Raw genomic sequence first — 21,037 nt, forward strand, 5'->3', positions numbered from 1 at the left:
TCTAAAGGTTCATCATTGTTTCACCCAATGTGTATACCTTTAAGGGGCCAGAGCAAGGGCCAGAGTAAACTAATGAGATCCAGCCTTGCAGCTGTGAGGCATAGCAGGTGCTGCTGAGTTGCATTGATTAAGCTGTGTTGGGAATTGGCCACAGTATATAAGGAGCAGCACCTAGCTCTGCCATTTTACCCTGGGGGATGGGTTGGTGTTTGGGTCGTGTTTGTTTGTAGTTGTATTTGGTGTATAAGGAGTTTTTGTTTTTCTTATTAAAACCTTGTTTGTTATTTTTGAGTCCCTTCTTTTTAATGCAAGCTCTCCCCAGCAAGCTCTCTGCGCTACTATACTGCGAAAAGCCAACACCCCCACCCCCTACCCCGGTTTTAGCCTTATTCACTTATTTGGTCTTCTCTTCTTGCTCAAATACTATGTGGTATCTGGCCATCTCGTATTTGTAGTACAAAGTAGTACTACAAAATCACACATTACAAAGATCACTAATTTTCTATACTGTGTATAGAGATTTATTTATTTGGAACATTTGTGCCTCGCTGTTCAGCCAACAAGGCCACCAGACAACTTAAATGCAATCAAAGCAAGATGGTCCCTACCCACAGGCAAAGGGGGCAGGGAGGGAAGTCACAAATCACTAAACAGTTGTTCCTATGTTGACCAGCTGGCACAGTTCCGGGGCTGGAGGTGCCTGAAGGAGCTGGGCCTCCAGCAAAGCTCTCCCACTGATGGCTGCCCCAGATAACAGTTGTGGGAAGAGGAGGCCTGAGGGAGCTGTCCTGTCACAGCAGAGCCAGTGGAGGGAGCTCTGCTTCACAGCTCTCCCGGAAGTACTGTAGTTTGGATACTACGGGCTCCTCTGCAAAGTTGAAAGCAATTGCTCTGTGAAATAAATAAAAAATTCAGTGTGTAGAAATCCTTTCACTATGTGTCTGTTTTGTATTTAAAGCTTCACAGCCACCAAGTGCTAATCAGCTTGAAGCATGCTACAAGTCTTTCATAACATTATTGATATACGTAAAGAAACATCTCATGTGGGAAAAATAGACACAATGTTTCCTTAAGAATTAAAAATTCCAGCACTCTCCATATGCAGCAGAATGAGGTGGCCAAATGGACCATACTACCTCAAGCTACAGGTGGGGAATAACACTTCTATGCGTAAAAACCAAAGCCTAGCACATCATAGAGAAGGTACTTGTCAATTAAAAAAGCTAGCCTTTCCTCTGCTTTGCTGGCTTTCTAGTTGCAGGGAACTTTTAGTGTGTGAAAGCAATTTTCCATTGCTGCTCTTGCAGTTTATTTGACAGTTTCAGATGGCTTTGTGTTGTTGTAAACAAAATCTGCCCTTATTCCTTTATTGGAGAACCTTGTAGGTTCTCCATCGGTAGGAGAAAATAACAGAGGCCAACCAGAGAATATTGAGAAGCAAAGCAGCTAGTAAGCCTGATCTTTATTAAACTGTTGCAACAGGGTGCTCCACCCACACGCAGGAGAGAGGAGGAGGACCGCAAACAATGTGTGCTTGCCATTTTGAAATTCCCTGCCCTGGAGCTCAAGACCACCCCCACAAACATCACAGAAAAGGGAAATTTCTACAATAGAAATTTGAACGTTGTTTTTCCTGTCTGCCAGGTTATCTGATAATGCCTTATCTGATTGCCTTTCCTGGTAGTCTGGCCATTCCTTTGAGATGGTAATTACCCAATTCCTGAGACAATGGGAAGCAAAGACAGACCACTGAATACATAACAGTGAAAATACATTATTCCTTTCCACTTGGGATAATCTTGCCATAAATGCCCAAAACTAGCCTGACTAAGGAGTGGTGGAGAGGTATACTTCTGAATATTCAATAATTCTATAACATTTGCAGTATCAGATTGAGGTCTGCTGCTTCACATCAACAAGCTGAAAGGATTTACTCCATGACTTTATACTTTCCTTAATGGTAAATATTAAGTAGGGTAGACAAATTGCAACATTGAGCTATTGTAGTTCCCATGCCAATATTGTGTTGTTTAGTGGTTTAGTCGTGTCCGACTCTTCGTGACCCCATGGACCAGGGGCAGGGAAGCTGCTGCTCAGTCTCCTTGAGTGCGCCAGGTCAGACGTGACCCGGAGACGGAGCTGCTGCTGTGACTGGGAGCGAGGTGCATTGCGGCCACCAACACTCCTGCTCTCTTCCCTGGGTCAGGCCTAACCTAAGGACAGAGCTGTGGCCAGCAGAAGCACAGCAGCTTAGGTCAGCTCCTTCTCACGCGGAGCCAGGCACCAATGAGGGAGCCTGCTTTGGGGGCACCTGTTTGTGCCCCCTGCTACAAATTTGTGCCGCCACAAATGGATGGGGACAAAACCAGAGTTACTGTAGTTGGCTTCATTCATGGGCGTAGCCAGGATTTTTGTTAGTGGGGGCAGGCCTTTTGTTAGGGGGTCAGAACCTCAGTTAGCTAAGTATTTTTATTTATTTTTATTTATTTGGCCCCCCTTGGCCACATCCATGGCTCCATCTATCACAACATTTTGGAAATGCCCTGACCCACCCACCCCAACACTGATGTTGATTTTCTGAGATATCAGGCACTCAAGCACAAGTCAAACATAAAGAATCGCTGCTGTTTCTTTTTGTGTAGCCTGTTTAGACTGGAAATTTGCCTCAGTTGTTTATTCTCTAAGGAAGGTTCTGTAAAGTGCAGGATAATGTAGTAGCTCACAGCATGGCAGGATGATCCCAAGAAGCTCAGTTAGTTGTGGACATGGGCATAGCCAGGGGGTGAAGTGGCCACCCCTAAATCAAGTAAATAAATAAAAATACAGAGAGTCTGATATTCCAGATGCAATCACACTTCTTCCTTAGAGCAGCCTCCTATTCATTTATTTCTTGTTGAAAGATAAAGAAGTGTTTTGCAGAAACTAGCAACAACCTTATATATCAAGAAGACACATGTAGTTCATAGTAACTGTCTTTCAGGGCAGTTTTTCTAGTAACAAAAGCAACTGTTGCTATGAACACTGACTAGTCACTAGAATAATAAGATGAAAGCTGGAGGTGGGGTTCGTGTTGGCTTTTTCGCAGTATAGTAGCGCAGAGAGCTTGCTGGGGAGAGCTTGCATTAAAAAGAAGGGACTCAAAAATAACTTAAACAAGGTTTTAATAAGAAAAACAAAAACTCCTTAAACACTAAATACATCTACAAACAAACCAGACCCAACCACCAACCCATCCCCAGGGTGAAATGGCAGAGCTAGGTGCTGCTCCTTATATACTGTGGCCAATTCCCAACACAGATTAATCAATGCAACTCAGCAGCACCTGCTATGCCTCACAGCTGCAAGGCTGGATCTCATTAGTTTACTCTGGCCCTTGCTCTGGCCCCTTAAAGGTATACACATTGGGTGAAACAATGATGAACCTTTAGATTTAAAGAAACAGTTCAACATTTCCCCTGTGGTTCATCATTGTGGAACAAAAACATAAAGCATACTTTGTACATGTTTTTCATGTGTAACCTTTGGAAGTGCTTTAGTAAAAATGTCTGCAATTTCATTGTCACCTGGAACATATTTGTTGAAAACCTCTAGCGACTAATCTTGCCTTGTACCTTACAACTTCATTTTTGTCATTCATCTTAGCTCTATAAACCCATTTTGAATCTATAAGTCTCATATCTGGGGTTTGAGGTACAAGAGACTAAGTGTTATGCTCTTTTAAAGAAGCTATCTCAGAGTTCATAGCTTTATACCAATTTACAGCTTGGTGCTTAGGTAAATTTTGAACATCATTGTAGCTTTTTAGCTCAAAAACCGCCTTATTGGCATACACAGTATTAAAATGTTCAACAGTTCGGGGTGGGGTTAGTCTTTCTTTAAACAAACATGTAAGTATGGATGCCAAGAAGAAGAAGAAGTAAGACAAGCGTTTCTTTTTTTTTCTTTTTTAAAGATATTTATTAAAATTTCAACATGTTACAAAAATAAGAAAAAAGTAAAAAGAAAAAGAAAATACAAAAATTAAAGCATATAAAAACAAATCAGTCTTTCCATATCTTGTCTTTCATTTGCTTGTTTCCCTGACCTCCTCACACCTCCCTCTCTTGTATTCCAGTTCAGTTAATTCAGCAAATCCTTTCCCTCTTTGATTTTATCTTAATCTTTTATCTTAATATATTATAGCTTTAGATTATCACCTGTTAACAGTCCATTTTTACATATTCCTTTGTAACATTGCTGCTAAAACATCATTCTAACATTCATTAATTTTGCAGTATTTCTGTAAGTAGTCTTTAAATTTCTTCCAATCTTCTTCCACCGACTCTTCTCCCTGGTCTCGGATTCTGCCAGTCATTTCCGCCAATTCCATATAGTCCATCACCTTCATCTGCCATTCTTCCAGAGTGGGTAAATCTTGTGTCTTCCAATACTTTGCAATAAGTATTCTTGCTGCTGTTGTAGCATACATAAAGAAAGTTCTATCCTTCTTTAACACCAATTGGCCAACCATGCCCAGGAGAAATGCCTCTGGTTTCTTCAGAAAGGTATATTTAAATACCTTTTTCATTTCATTATAAATCATCTCCCAGAAAGCCTTAATCCTTGGGCACGTCCACCAAAGGTGAAAAAATGTGCCTTCAGTTTCTTTACATTTCCAACATTTATTATCGGGCAGATGATAGATTTTTGCAAGCTTGACTGGTGTCATGTACCACTTGTATATCATTTTCATAATATTCTCTCTTAAGGCATTACATGCCGTAAACTTCATACCTGCGGTCCATAACTGTTCCCAGTCAGCCATCATTATGTTATGTCCAACATCTTATGCCCATTTAATCATAGCAGATTTCACCGTTTCATCCTGAGTATTCCATTTCAACAACAAGTTATACATCTTTGACAAAATCTAAGTAAGACAAGCGTCTCTGTGGGGGAGGGAGTTTATTGACTGCTCAGATATAAGACTCACAACATCATTTTATAACCAAAGAAAGTGCCTTTATGTGACCATTAAAACAAATCAACTGGAATTACCGTATTTTTTGCTCTATAAGACGCACCAGACCACAAGACGCACTGACTGCATAATCAAAAATGCCAGTAAGTTACTGTGAGACAGAGGAAGCTGTGTTCCTTTTCAAATCTGTCTGTCAACAGTCACACACACCAAGCAAAAGCCACCCATAACAGATGTTTTCCTTGATAAATGGGAGAACTGTCTGATAATCAACAACCATATAATTTTATCCAGTAGTATTAGTTTGATCTGACGGAAACTGCACATTTCCCGAGAAGCACTGAAAGAATGCATCATTTAACTACAAACCCCCAAATCTGGGATCCCATCAAAACTGATGTTTGGCAAAAGTTTTGCAGCAAAACCCTCACATTTTGTAACACCCCATAAGCAGAGTAATTGATACATCAAACCGGGGTTCATAATTAATATCCAAAACCCAACATTGTCCGATTCACTCCAAACTGGTGCCAAAGTCTGGCAAAAGTTTTGCAGCATTTTGCCAGACATTGTAGCATTTTTGTAGCATTTTGCCCGACAAACCAAGTAACTGACAGGGGTCATAAGGTCACCCCAAAACCCAACATCGCCTGATTCACTCCAAATCAAGGCCAAAGTCTGGCAAAATGTTTGCAGTAAAAACCGCATGTTTTGCAGTGCCCCCCAAACGGAGTGGTTCCTAGCACATCAGGAGGAAGAGGCAAGACAACCAAAAGTGGATAAATAGGTTGTATTTATTAAATATAACAACTTGAGGATCGGCAAAACTAGTCAGATTCGACCAATGTAACCAAATCAAATTAAGTCTGGGCAGGTGTGCTTGTTCACCTCCACCCACAAACACACAAGTGCTCAAACAGAGCTCTTTGCAGATCCTTAAGAATCATGTCACAACCCAAATCAGAAAGATGCATACCACCAGGTCTATACAACTGTGGGGCCCAGAACATAATTCTGCCATGAGGGATATAAGCACCCACATTTTCAGACACAAACGTCATTGTAGAATATGTCTTGCCCATCCACCTTCTAAGGAAGGCTGCCCCCACTCCATAAGCACCTCTACAACATTCCAAACCAAACTACGATAAGCTCAGGGATGAGGAAGCACAGCTGATGGAGATATTTAGTGACCTCACCAGATTGTTATCCCCAAGATGGATGAGCAGAATATCAGGGTTAGGGTTAGGGCAGGGGATAGGTGGATGTTCAGGGTTAGGGTTAGTGCCTGGGGTTTTTTTTCATGCTTTTTAAGCTTCTAATGATATTGCTTCATTTTTATGAGACTCGATAATTCCAAAAAGTAAGCAAACTACCTGAAACGTAGCAAAACTAAGAAATGTGAAAACCATCAACCAACAGGTTCAGGTGAAGGACAGGACATTCTTTATGTACGCTACAACAGCAGCAAGAATACTCATCGCACAGTATTGGAAGACACAAGAATTACGCACGCTGGAAGAATGGCAGATGAAAGTTATTGACTATATGGAACTAGCAGAAATGACTGGCAGAATCAGAGACCAGGGAGAAGAGACGGTGAAGGAAGACTGGAGGAAGTTCAAAGACTATCTACAGAAACACTATAAAATAATGAATGTTTGATGACAACAGACTAAATTTAAATGGAATATAAGCATAAAAACTTAAGGATAAATAAAGTCTAATGTTTTTAAGATATATGGAAATGCAATTATGTTAAGATATTAAGGTTAAGATGAACTAAAGATAAGATAGAGGGAAAGAATTTACTGTCAGAATATAAGATCTGGAATACAGAGTGGGAAGGTTTGGGGAAGTCGCAGACCCAGGTTAATGTTAAATAATGCAAAGACACAATGATTGCTTTTAACTTTTTCCTTTATTTTTTTTTCTTTTTGTACACTGTATTTTATATTGTTTGTATGTGTTGTTTTTATTTTCTTTTTTGTATTTGTTTGTTTGTATTGTATGTTTGTTGATTGTTAAAATAAAAAATATCATGATAAAAAAAAAAAGAAATGTGAAAACCAAAAGTGAGATACCAGAAACCCAACAATGAAGGAATTCATGAAAAAGGAAAATCAGACAGAGACTTCAATCAAATCATTACCAAATTCACCAGAATCCCAAAACCAATTGAAAAGAAGCAGAAATGTGAGAAGCAGAAGAAATACCACCAGAAACCCCCAACAAGAGGGAAAAGTAAATTGCGCAGAAACCCCAAAGCCAGTTAAACCTTAGTTTTGCATGGTGTGGGGGTGATTTCACTTTTCCCTGAGATGTTTACTGCGTGGGTTTCTTGTGGTTCTATTCAATTGGTTTTCTCATCTTTGGTGGATGTGGTTTGTTTCTGTTGTTTCTGGTTTGTTTTGGGGATTATGTTGAATTTTTTCTGTGGTTTTCTTTTCATAGATTCTTTTATATAAATTACGATTGTGAAATATACTCAGAGACTTGTATGTATTTCATGCTCTTTATTGCCCCCCCCCCAACCTCAGGCTTTTATATACATTATTTACACAATGAGTCCCGTCTGACTGGCTAACTCTGCTTCCCTCTTGGAGCCTGATTGGCCTGCAGGAAAAGACCAATCAGTTGTTGCATTCTAGGATCCAAGGTTAGTACATAACAGATTAGGTGCTGGATTTATGGTGAGTTTGCTTCATTTCTAGGTTTTTTGGGTTTTGCACCTTTGAGAATATTTATTTGTATGAGATCTGATAATCCCAAGAAAAAAAGGAAAACCACCAGAAATGAAGCAAAACCACCAGAAATGTCTAATGCCCATTCCAACAATGAAGTCAACCACTAAAAACACAAAAACCTACTGAAAAGAAGCAGAAGAACCATGTAAAAGCAACATTAATGGAAACTGACAAAGAAGCCAACCAATCCCAAACAAAGCAGATTCACCAGAAACCCCCAAAGCATTCAAAATATTATCACCACAATGCAAAAACAAGAAAACTTCTCAAAAGACGCAATAAGGCAAAAGTCCAAAAAACAAGCTAAACCAATGGAAAAGAAATGAAGCCAGCTGCAAACGAAGCACATTCACCAGAAACCCAAGACTAAGTGAAAACTAGTATGCTGCTGTGTTGGTTAATTTCTGTTGCTTGAAGTGCTTTTGGACTCCCATAAATTGCATGTGTTACGGCAAAATCTGGGTGCGAGGCTGCTCTGCCACCCAGCTCGTCGGACTAAGTCCGCGGGTCCCTGCAGAGGAAAATGAGTTCAGCCGGAGACAGGAGCAAACTGCAGAAGATCCATGTTTATTGCGCAATAAGGTTCAAGGCGAGATTGAACAGCGAGAAATGGGTGACATGAACTTTTGAAATTTCCCTCCATGTCCCAGAATACAGTGCAAAATACATCCCAGTTACATCATGAATACATTAAGAAGAGGTTGGGTTACACAGATTACATCATGAATATATTAAGAAGAGGTTGGGTTCCACAGGATTAACATATGGAGGAGGGAGGGGGGAATATGCAGAGCTGGAGATATGCGTAGATAAGCACATCCTGAGTCCAGGTGATGAGAAGACAATGGTCCATGTATGCATAGTCTGCCACCTGGCATTGCCCAGAGGCAAGGCTTGGCAGAGTGATTTGACAGGATTAGGGTCTTAACACTTTGCTTGAGGGATTATGGAGGACAGGGAAGGTGTCATGGAGTTCTAGAGAAATTGAGCAAATTGGCACGTTGATTTTCTATGATTTATAGATTTTAGTCCCTTCTGTCATTGACAGTTGGAAATAAATGGATATATTGTAGCGAAGAAGGAGGTGAAGAAGACATGCCCCCCCCTTCCGTATCAGTCCCCCATTCGGAGATAGATTTGCATTAAAGTTCTGTAAGAACTTGCAAATCTTTTCTCCGCACCCTAGATTTTGGTGATCTTGTACTACCCTTCCCCCATTTGCCGCATTTGTACATAGTCTGGGAAGGTAGAAGAGGACAGCGAAGGAGGGAACAACACGGAGCAATACAATGTACGTGCGTTATATAGATATGCGCTAAATAATGACTTGGTATCAACCGTACCAGATGTGTGGGTTTATGCAAACCTGAAAGGGACTTGCAAGCCATGCCTCTTACGGTCATTTGCAAGTATAGCAGTGCAGATAGCTGGATATAGGATATTACTTAAAAGGAACATCTGTTGTATTTTGTTACTAAATTACTTGTGCCATTCTAGCTCTTGGGAGAAACATTTTCTCAATAGTGCCTATGCTTTACATTTAGCAGGAAGGTCCACTACTGACTGAAAAATACAGTTGGTGTTTTGCCCTTTGCCATTTTTGTGTGTTTCTCAGGTGTCAAGCTAGCTCTTCTGTGGTCTCACACCGGCATAGTGGTACAGTAACACATCCTGTTGAATCCCCTCAGGGCTTTCATTTAACCATGTCGCCTGTCACTCATCATAGCTGGCACAGGTTTCGGACGTATCGTGAGGGAAACGTCTTTGCCTTGGCCATTCAATGGGGTTTTATTATTGCAGGCTCTGGTCTTGCACTCATGGAAAGTTGTTCGCTTGCTCTTAAGGACCAAAAGCTAGTTGCAGCCTGGATACACATGCCCAATTCTAACAGAGTCTAATTTGAATTTATCTTGCCCCATGGTTCTCAACTTTTCAAAACCAATATGTTAAACAAAACCATTCTTAAAAGGGGCACTTCTCCAAATGAGTCAATTTAACTCTATAAGGGACCATTACTGCTACATCAAGGCATATACACGTTTCTTGTTATCAATAATAGTAATAATATGTTGGAGATGTAAGGAAAGTGAAGGGACCTTATTCCACATATGGTAGTCGTGTCCTCAAATAAATAAATAAAATTCGGGACGTGATCTACACCCCTTTTCATTTGGCATTCTAATCAAAACATCTCAAATAGTAATAAAGAGTGTTGCTTCAAAACTACCTGATAAAATATGGTTCCAAGAATAATACTTGGTTGTGGTTAGATTTCACGGGTATATGGGAAACCCAAGATTAATAAATAAATACAGAACAATTGCTACTTAAAGACAGTACTGAATCTGCAAGAGATACAGAGAAGTCATAGAAGAGATTTGAAATAGTTTTCTGGAACAGAAAGAAAGAAATAGTAAAAGGTAATCTCTTTCCGGAATCTAAAGATAGCCTGCTCTATCGGAAAGCATGTAATATATGAGAATCCTCCATGAAAAACTTGGGGTGTAAGCCATATCCCTCTGTTGTTCATAGTTATGTACCCTACATTATACAGAAACAATTACACACAGAAATTTTGTCCCCCCTTTGTGGAGATAACACACTCCCTTTGTGGAGATAACACACTAACACAATAACACATAATACACAAAACATACAAATTATTAATTCTACACCATATCTTGAGGCAATAATGTGATCTTGAGACAATTCTTGCTGCTTTTACATGTATTTCCAAACTTGGGCACAAGGGCATTTCTTGCCTGCCTTTGAGTCAATGGGAGGAAGTTAGCAGCCCTTCCAAACGTCGCTGAAATGTTATAGCTTTCTAAGTCCTTTCCTTCTTGGGTGGTAGTCAAAAGATAAAATGTTCTTCAAAATTCAGTTAGTCAGTTTCTCAAGTCTTTTATAGGAAGAAATTGTTGTGGCCACTATGAGGCCTTGGCTTAAAAAAAAAATCCTTTGAAAAAAAAAATCCTTTGAAATAGGCCTGCAAAGGGGTTGGGGGGTTGGGATCTGAAGACATAATTAGTTGTTTTTTGTTTTGTTTTGTTTTAGGAGGAAGATAATAGTCAAGAAGGGAGAGAATATTCTAAAATTTTCTTTCTTGGGAAGCTGTGAATACAAACTCATAGTTAAGCCTTTTATTCATTTAAATATTATAATCATTTACATTTAATTTCCTTCACTTAGTTTGGCTGTGGAAGAAACGAAGGGACAAAACCTTTGTTAATTTGAACACAATAGGCAAGTTATTAAACATTTTGCTTATGTGGGTCCGAATTCTCTTCAGTATCCTGTTTGAAAGGGACATTTTTATTTCCTGTGAAAATCTCTGTCAGGAATGCTGTTCCTATAATGCATAGGTATATAGTACTCACAAAACAAAACCAGATAAAAGACAAACTCAGTGGGAAAACTGTGAAAAGAATTTTGCATGTTAGATTGGGGAAACTACTGAGAGGAGCTCACAGTTGGAGTGCTTTGATATTTACCTGTGAAAAGAATTTGGCATGTTAAGATTTGAAACTTGGAAACCTCTTGACTTTTGATGGTCGAGTACTTAACCCTTTTGTCTTACGTAGCCCCTGGAGGAAAGGATACATTAAGGGTGATTTTCCTCAATGGTTCCAAGTTTTACATAAGGAAATTTGGATGAGTTTTTCCCTGCAGCCCACGCTCTCCCCCCCCCCAAAAATCAACTCCTCCTCCTCCCCCCCCTTCCTCTTTCTCTATCTCCTTTTTTTTTTTTAACTGACCTAACCTCTGTGCATGTGCAGAGTTCATATTTCAGCAAAAATTTTACACCATTGAAATGTTGCATCTTTTGGCTAAATTAGAATAAAGGAAGGGAAGGGTAAGGAGTAGATTTTTAAAAAATAGGGTTAGATTTTAAAACAAACAAACAAACAAAACCTCAGCAATGCAAGTATTCACCAAAGCTAGCAGTTTTCTAAGGGATCATGTTTCCTTCAGCCCAAGCAAATGATTGCTTCCTTTATTTACAGGAAAGGGCTATCATTTTGTGTGATTTCCCTCTGGTCATTCGCGGAACAATGCCACGCCCTTATATATGGGAAAAATGGCCAGAGAGTCAGAATTCATAAGATCTTAATATTCTCATTCATTTCAGCATTACCATTTGCAGACAAATTTTCCTGCCCTTTATTTACAGGATGGTAAAGGCTGATTCTGCTTGATTATGAATTTGTATGTGCTTAAACTTTGAGTAGACTTTTTAAGTCTGATTTTTAAATAATAGACAAAATGATAAATACTGTAATCACTTAAATGCCTGACCTCACCAGTTCTGCTTCAAAACATCACGGCTTTCACCTCTCATCTTTTTAAAAAAAAACAAAGAGCAAAGTTGGGCTGAATTTCAACTCATCACATGCTTGTAGGCACATGGCCCTCCACACAGCCACAAATTGGGAAACTTGAAAGGGACCCTGGGGTCATGTAGTCCAACCCTAAAATACAGGGTTTATAGCAAGATTTGTACCATCAGAACACACACACACACACACACACACACACACACATACTTATGTACACAGACACAACTGGGGAAGAGACCACAAGCCATGCGCCTATCATGTACTAAGGAAGAGCATAGTTAAAACAGCCATAGATTTGATTTCCTAAATTTGCAGAGGAATAGTAAGCCTAATCTATACCCCCCCCCTTTGCAGTTTCCTTTAAAGGAAGCTTACTTGGGAGTAAATTTACCTGGCACAGAAGTAAGAAGAAAAAACCCCGAAAGAGATAGAATGAGACAAGGGGGGCATTTTCTAAGAAAAGAGACCAGGAAGTCTTATAGAGACTGATATCAGGAGCCTTACAATAACTCTTCTGTCCAACCAAATCAAAGTTAAAACTGGACTCAGATATTTTCTTAGAAGGAACACCATACTTTCATAGGAATATGCTTAATCTAATACATACACTGCATTTTAACTTGAGAGAGCAATTGTGCTCAACTAGGCTTTTGCAGCAGAAACATTAGGTTAACTTCACATTCCAAGATAGACTGGAACACAGGTGTACTCACAAACTCAAAAGTTACAACAAAACATAATTTACCATTAGACTTAAAATCACCCTCCTCACTTAGGAAGGAGGTGGGGTAATCCTCTTTTCAGAACACAAGTAGCACATATACAGGATTTTACCACTTGGGAGGAAAACTCTCTTTTAGAGCCTCTCTCAAATAACAAACATTTGCACACTTCATTCTCATTTTTGTCTTGTTTAAGATTGATAAGGCCCAACAATGGCTTTCTTAGATTTAAAATTTTGGAGCAAACTTGTAGTTTAAACCATGCAGCCTTAAGAAAGGCAGTCTGTCAGAGACAGGAGGAACAGACAACACACGTAACAGACAACATGTAACAGACAACATGTAAACATACATATTCTCATATATGAATTAACAGACAACACATATAACAGACAACATGTAAACATATATATTCTCATCCTTTAGTTGGTTATTGCAAGGAGTTGGGCCGCTTCCTTTGGCTTCATTAAGTGAAATTAGTAGGAAGGTCCCACATGGTTTTATGAGCCTCCTTGCCTCTTCAAACACACCACCAGTTAATCAAACTGGCAGGGCTCACAACGCTTGGTTGTCTGGGGTACCCCTTTTTATATATATGCATGCGTTGCTGTTGTTGCTTTTTTGTTGTTTCTCCTTTTTTGGGGGGGGGTGTCTGGGATAGGGACGGGAGAAAGAGAGGGGTTGATTAGGATTTGGGGTAACCTGTATAGGGGTTTATTCTGGGGTTTCTCCTGTTGCTTGGCAACTTCCTATGGGGGTTTTTTAACGAGCTCTAACTATTCTATTCCTTTTCCTTATCCTTACTTACTATTCCATAATCTGGGGTTCCTTTCCACTCTGCCCGCCCAATCCTTCTGGGCTATCCTTCCTGGCAACCTCCTACCTATCGTCACAATCTCAGGAAAAGGGGCCCTACTGGACGCCCGCGCCGTGCGGTGCCAGATCGGGTGGTCCCTGGACAGAATTTCGAACCGAAAATCCCCCTTGCTTTTGGAAGCGGGCTCACGCACGATACGTGGCACCGACCAGTGCGGCTGGGATTGGGATAGAAAGCCAGACCACTTCCTGCCTCTTGTTAGGACGCTAGGGAAGATCGGAAAGAGAGCTCCAACCCCTTGCTTTCAACTGGGGACACCCGTTGCGGAGAGTCGCCTATCTTTCAAGTCGGGTCTCTCCGTCTTACGTTCGGGCTCCCAATTGGTGCGGCTGGCTGGAGATTTTAAGGAAAAGGGATAGAGCTCAGAAACCCCTTTTCGGGTTGAGCGGCGGTCCACGGTCTCTCTCGCTAACCGGACCAAGAGAAAGGTGAGAAGAACGATAGAGAGGAGGGCAGAGAATTTGGTTGCCAGGAGACTTCCACCCCCTTCCCACCAGTGCACTTGATTTCCCTTATACTCACGCGTCTTCAATTATGATCCCTGGATTGATGAATAAGCCGGCTGGATCCCTTTTTGCTCCCCGGCTGAGCTCCTGGGGCTTTCGATTACCGCCTGGAAGATGGCCGGGGGTCCAAAGGATCTTCCCAGGCAAAATGGCCTGGAGCCGGCTGAAGATTTCGGGGCCCCCGGTCAGCAACGCAGGAGAACCTCCAGCCCCACGTTGGGCACCATCCTGTTACGGCAAAATCTGGGTGCGAGGCTGCTCTGCCACCCAGCTCGTCGGACTAAGTCCGCGGGTCCCTGCAGAGGAAAATGAGTTCAGCCGGAGACAGGAGCAAACTGCAGAAGATCCATGTTTATTGCGCAATAAGGTTCAAGGCGAGATTGAACAGCGAGAAATGGGTGACATGAACTTTTGAAATTTCCCTCCATGTCCCAGAATACAGTGCAAAATACATCCCAGTTACATCATGAATACATTAAGAAGAGGTTGGGTTACACAGATTACATCATGAATATATTAAGAAGAGGTTGGGTTCCACAGGATTAACATATGGAGGAGGGAGGGGGGAATATGCAGAGCTGGAGATATGCGTAGATAAGCACATCCTGAGTCCAGGTGATGAGAAGACAATGGTCCATGTATGCATAGTCTGCCACCTGGCATTGCCCAGAGGCAAGGCTTGGCAGAGTGATTTGACAGGATTAGGGTCTTAACACTTTGCTTGAGGGATTATGGAGGACAGGGAAGGTGTCATGGAGTTCTAGAGAAATTGAGCAAATTGGCACGTTGATTTTCTATGATTTATAGATTTTAGTCCCTTCTGTCATTGACAGTTGGAAATAAATGGATATATTGTAGCGAAGAAGGAGGTGAAGAAGACATGCCCCCCCCTTCCGTATCACATGCTTGTTGAGTTTCTGGTTTTGCTTTTTAAAAACTGGTTTCCAGTTTCTTGTGGCATTGCTTTGTAATTGGTGGCTTTACTGCTTCTTTTTTGTTTTCTGCTGATTTGTTTAATTTGGAGTGGTTTTGCTTGTTTTTTGAATTTAATTGTTTTGCTTCTTTTACTTTGAATGGTTCTGCGGTTTTGGGTGAGATTGTTTCTTTTGGCTTGGTTTTCATGTCTCCTGGTTTTGCCTCATTTTGGGAATATTTCTTGGTTTTTGTGCTTCTGGTGGTATTTCTTCAATTTTATGACATAACCAAGCCAAAACACCAGAAACACAGAAACAAATCATAAAGAAGCAGAGCTACCAGAAATCCAAAGCAAATTAATCAGAAATCCAAACAACCTATGAAGATGATGCAATACCAAAAGAAACACAAAAGCCAATTAAAAAACTGCTAAATGAAGCAACACCACAAGAAACAAAGAAAGCCTCATAACCTACGAAATGAAGCAATAACACAAAACACCACAAAAAGAAGCCAAGCGTTTAGGATTAGGTTTGGTTACAGGTTAGGGTTACAGTGAGAATTGAGTTTGAGTTGGATTAGGATTAGGAGTTAGAGTTAGAGTTGGGGTTGAGTTACGGTAAGATAAGAACAGCAGCAGGAGCAATATAATTTTATTATTTATACTCCACCCAAGTCACTTGTGACCGCTTTCAATAAAAGGTAAAAACATGAGCGCAATCTAAGTGAATGCTCATGATTGTAGAAATTCTTACTTCCCATAGAATTCCCAAAGAAGACCTGGGAATTGTAGCTCTGAGCTTCTTTGCAGAGGGTTGGACTAGATGACCCTTGGGTTCCCCTTCCTTCTCTACTAGGATGCTCCCTGTCTCTCTCTCTCTCTTTCTCACTCACTCACTCACTCACTCACTCCTCCTCTCCTTTTCATGGCAGTTTCGCCTTTTTCTGCACTCCTAGCTCGGAAGGGCGGAAGAGGCTGTGCTACCGCCATGTTGGGCGAGGGCAGGGGTACCGGAAGGAGGTGCCACCGGAGGAGAGGCATGAGCACAGGAAGGGTAGAGTAATGGGCGGAAGAGGCTGTGCTGCCGCCATGTTGGGCGAGGGCAGGGGTACCGGAAGGAGGTGCCACCGGAGGAGAGGCATGAGCACAGGAAGGGTAGGGGAATGGGCAAAAGAGGCTGTGCTGCCGCCATGTTGGGCGAGGGCAGGGGTACCGGAAGGACGTGCCACCGGAGGAGATGCATGAGCACAGGAAGGGAAGGGTAATGGGCAAAAGAGGCTGTGCTGCCGTCATGTTGGGCGAGGGCAGGGGTACCGGAAGGAGGTGCCACCGGAGGAGAGGCATGAGCACAGGAAGGGAAGGGTAATGGGCAAAAGAGGCTGTGCTGCCGCCATGTTGGGCGAGGGCAGGGGTACCGGAAGGACGTGCCACCGGAGGAGAGGCATGAGCACAAGAAGGGGAGGGAAATGGGCGGAAGAGGCGCTGCGACGTTGGGCCAGCGGAGACGTGCCGAGCCAGGCTGGCCCTCTCCCTTTCTCCAGCCCACTCTCTCTCGACCCCGCTCTCCCAGGATGCCCCCCGCCTCGTCCTCACCTGCCTTTCTCTTATACAATCTTTGGACTTCCGCTAGCTCCTCTGATGATCTCCCGTCTTTAATATTTCTCCTGCATTTCTTAAATTTATATTACCTTTAACCTCATAACCGATATCATCCCTTTTATTCAATAAGGCAATAATTCAAATTATTCCCCTTACAAAACTTCCTGCAAACCTACAAATGTAATCGAGTCATCACAATTACTTTTCATATAGTCCATAAATTTTCGCCAATCTTCTGTGAATCTCTGGTCCCGCCGGTTTCGGATTCTTCCCATTAATTTGTCCAGTTCTGCATAGTCCATCAGTTTCATGCTCCACTCTTCTTTCGCCGGTAATTCTTCTTGCTTCCATTTTTGTGCCAATAAAATTTGTGCTGCTGTCATTGCATACAAAAACAACTTACAATCACTTCTATTTATATCAGTTCCTACAATGCCTAATAAAAATGCTTCTGGTTTTTTGATAAATGTATATTTCAACATATTCTTCATTTCATTATATGATTTCCCAGAAGTTTTTAACCTTTTTACATTCCCACCACATATGGTAAAATGTTCCTTCTTTTTCTTTGCATTTCCAACATTTATTGGTTACCTTATACATTTTTGCAAGTTTAACGGGCGTAATATACCATCTATAAAACATTTTCATCACATTTTCTTTTAAGGCATTGCATGCAGTGAATTTTAAACCTCCTTTCCATAATTTCCCCCAATCATTCAGTTGTATATTGTACCCAAAGTCTTTAGCACAATTAATCATAACCGACTTTACCTCTTCATCCTTTAAATGCCATTCCAGCAGTAATTTATACATTTTCGATAAAATTTTACATTTATTACTTAATACCTTTGGTGATGGGTTTCTATCTGCCTTGCTCCCTCCTTCGAGATTGTCCTTCAGGAAGGATCCCCAAAGCAGCATAGCTCTGGATGACCTGATCCTGTCTCCCGGGTGCATCCAACAAAGCGAGGGAAAAAGGAGTAGAAATAAGGCTCTAATTCTCTTTATAACAGTTCTTTCTTCAAAAATATTTTACATGGGTCGTATATGTGTGTGAACCCATGTATGTGTGAGTGAGTTTCTCTGTGTGTGTGTCAGGGGTTCAGGAGCAGAGTCACTGGAGAGGGAAGAAACAGAGAGCGAGGGGGAGGAGTCGGAAGGAAATGTCAGCGGCGACAGTAGTCCAAGGTCTCTGAGTCTCTCCAGTGACTCGGAGGATTCACAGAAAGGGGCCCCCATGGTCAGGGCAAGGGGAGTGCCCAGGGGGACACCTCGGGAAGAAGGGGACTCAGAGAGTAGCAGCTGGAAATCCGGACCAGCGTCCCCCCCAGAGTGCAGTAGGGGGGAGGAGTCCAAGGCATCGGGATCAGGGAGCGCGCAGGCAGAGGGAGAACGTGAGGCAGGAGTGGCCACACCCTCGTCAGGGAGCGAGGAAACGGTCATCCGGAAAGTAAAACGCGCGCGCGCGCCAAGTTCAAATGTACAGGAGGGCGGCAAGGTGGGCAGCCCGGGTAGGGAGCCAGGTCCTAAAGCCCGCCGAAGAGAGGGGGAGGAGTCAGAGGGGTCAAGCTCTGCGTCGGAAGAGTCCAGGAGGAATGAGACCCCGGGGGGTAGTAAGACCCAGAGGAAGAGAGAGAGAAGGAAGAGGTGGAGTAAGATTAGAGTCTTGAACTGGTGCACAGGGGGTGGAGATCCAGACAGAGCTTCGCCGGTCTAAAGTCCAGACGTAGGGCTGGGACGCTGAGACTTGTAAATGGAGACTATTCTTCAATAAAGACTTTGATACTGTACTATCGGCTAGCGTTGGTCCTTGGTGAGCTGGGACCCGGAGCCAGCCCTGACAGTGTGTGTCTTGTGAACTGCCCTATGGGAATGGGAGAATGGGAAGGGACACTGAGGGTCATCCAACCCAATCTTTTTGGCTGGAATCCAAAACCCACAGATGAGGAATCTCATAGGTATTCCTCCCACCAGTCCCGGACATTGACACCTCCTTCCCTCCCCATCCAGGCCGGTTCTCTGCTCCCCCCAGCAAGCCACACACACCCCGGCACCCGCAAGGATGGCCAGTTTGCTCTGCATCAGCAGAGAGCAAATGTGCGATTTCGAGCCTGACTGCCATGGCGGCACAGAGGAGAGCCAGTGTGGTGAGCATCTGCAGGGAATTTGAGGCTTGCCACATGCCTTTGTTAACTTGTGGAACTGGCCGCCACAGGAGACAGGAAAGTGTTTTCTCCTCGTGTATCTTGTCATGCCAGGAATGGGGTGGCCATGTTACACGGAAACCAAATTCCCTGCTGGGTCTGAGCCCACCCAGGGGCAGCACCCTGTGCAGCACTAAAACCCAGCACCCTCTGCTTTGAGCATTTCCTGCTTTACAACATCACAGAATGATAGCATTGTAGAGCTGGAGGGCACACCCTGGGTCATCTACCCTGCAGATGGGCGCTGCAAGGCAAGGAACGTCTCCAGATTCCATCAGCCCTTGTCCTTTCCTAGGAGCCAGCCCCACCAGGTGGGCGTGGCGGGGTGGCGCCTTGGAACAAGGTCTGCTTGACAACCACACCTGGAGGGTGAGTGGCGCCTTGCGGCAGGTTAGACTGGATGACCCCCAGGGTTTCCAATCCAGAAGAAGATTCAACTGGAACACATTTCTTCCTTTCCCCAGGGCACTACATGGTTGCCGACACCAGCACTGGCTCTCTGGCAGCAGGTCAAGCAGTGGCACTGTGGATGGGGATATACCCACTTGAGGGCACCCACTGCATCAGCTTCTGGTACTACCTGAGCAGCGGAGACTCCAGTAAAAGCTCAGGGTGGGCTGGATGGCCCACAGAGTTCCCTCTTGCCTCCAAGCTAGAGGACCCCAGTGAAATGATGCCCTGCTTTCCCTCGCCAGGCTCTCTGCATGTTTGCGTGGAGAAAGAAGGTGAGCGGCAGGCTGAGGTGCCGGTGGCAGGTTCGAGGCAGGGCGGGAGCTGGCACTAAAGGAATTTCACTGTGGAGGTCAGTGGCAAGTGTTGGTGCGCATCAAGGTTCAGACAACAGTACCAGATTCGAGTTTGCAGCATGCCGACACACACACACACCCGGTGCAGGTGGCAGGGACTGCGCCATCATACATGGTGCTCGACAACCTCAAGGTGACATCGGAGAGCTGCCTCGGTGCAGGTAAGTCTTGGGAGTTGTAGAGCCATGGAGGGTGTCCACCCCAAGACCAAAGGGTTCCAGGTGCAAAACGGGGACGGAGAATAGACTGCTCTGGCTTGTGTCCCCCCCGCTCAGGCTTGTGCAATTTTGAATCTGGCACCTGAATCTGGCATCTGCCCCACGGCGATTGGTGGAGCCGGGATTGGGCTGAGGTAGGTGCCGAAGGTGGGGCTCACACAAGGCACCCCTAAGTGTCCGGGTCAGGAGGGATGACCATTGAGTGCCTCTAGCTCACAACCCTGTGTGGTGGGCTGAGGGGATGGGAATGAATCATCCCAATAACAATTTACTCCAAGCTGGGTGTGAAAGGAGCTGATTCAGCCCTCTCTTTCTCTCCCAATTAGTATTTTCAATTTTCTAGGGTGCTAGTCTCCGTCCAGGCGGGCGCCGCGCCACCCGCCTCGCAAGCGAGACTCTTCCGCTACCACTACCAGGTTTCCAGGGAGAAAGTGGCAAGTCAGGGTTTGCTTGGGCCAATGGAACTCCCTGCCAAAGGAAGAGCCTCCGGCACTTGAATCCACTGCCCACCTGACTCTTCTTTTTCTCTCAGCCGGCACCGAGTTCTGGTTGGGCCTGGCGAGAGGAGAAGCTTCTGGTCGACAGCGGTGGCAAGTTTCAGGCAAGCCTCTCAGAAAGTTTGGGGTGTGTATGACTGACTGCCACTGGAGTTGCTATAATAATGAATTTTGCTTATGTTATTCCTGTTAAACTCCTTTTAAAGGTGAAGTGTTCGTCCACTTTTGCGACTGCCTGCCACTGGATGCCCTATAAAGATATGGGGCTTTTCAGCATGAAAAAGAAATCCCAATGACCCCTTTGGGACTCCTTGCTACAGTGCCGGGGAGCTTTGGAACTCCCTGCCACTTTGGAATGCCTCTCTGGGTGAGGCGTTCAGCAGGTGGTGGGTTCGAATTCCTCCCTGGCAGGAATGCAGACTTAAAGCTTCTAGTCTGAACCCGTGTCTTGTGGTGGACAACATAGCGTACGCAGCCGGAGGTGGGTGCGAGGAGCAGTGCCAGGGGAGCAGCAAGGAAGGTGAAGAAGCTTGCAGGGCAGCAGCTGAAGAAGGCTGATTAGCTGCTCTCCCTGTGCAAAGGTCAGAGGGGGCAGGGTTTCTGTTGAGTCAGGTGATTAGCTGTGGGAGGAGCTTATCAGAG

The 21,037-nt window shown here is 43.6% G+C and overlaps 1 long non-coding RNA gene across 1 annotated transcript; it reads right to left on the minus strand.

Moving 5' to 3' along the window:
• Positions 1–495: 495 nt before the first annotated feature.
• Positions 496–16,222, minus strand: LOC310660135. The gene is made up of 2 exons (XR_014503228.1): positions 15,974–16,222; positions 496–891 (listed from the first exon to the last, which is right to left on the minus strand). It is a non-coding gene; the product is annotated as an uncharacterized lncRNA (long non-coding RNA).
• Between the last annotated feature and the right edge of the window lie 4,815 nt (positions 16,223–21,037).

The sequence above is a fragment of the Podarcis tiliguerta genome, assembly GCF_965153285.1.
Source record: "Podarcis tiliguerta genome assembly, chromosome: 11".
NCBI lineage: Eukaryota > Metazoa > Chordata > Lepidosauria > Squamata > Lacertidae > Podarcis > Podarcis tiliguerta.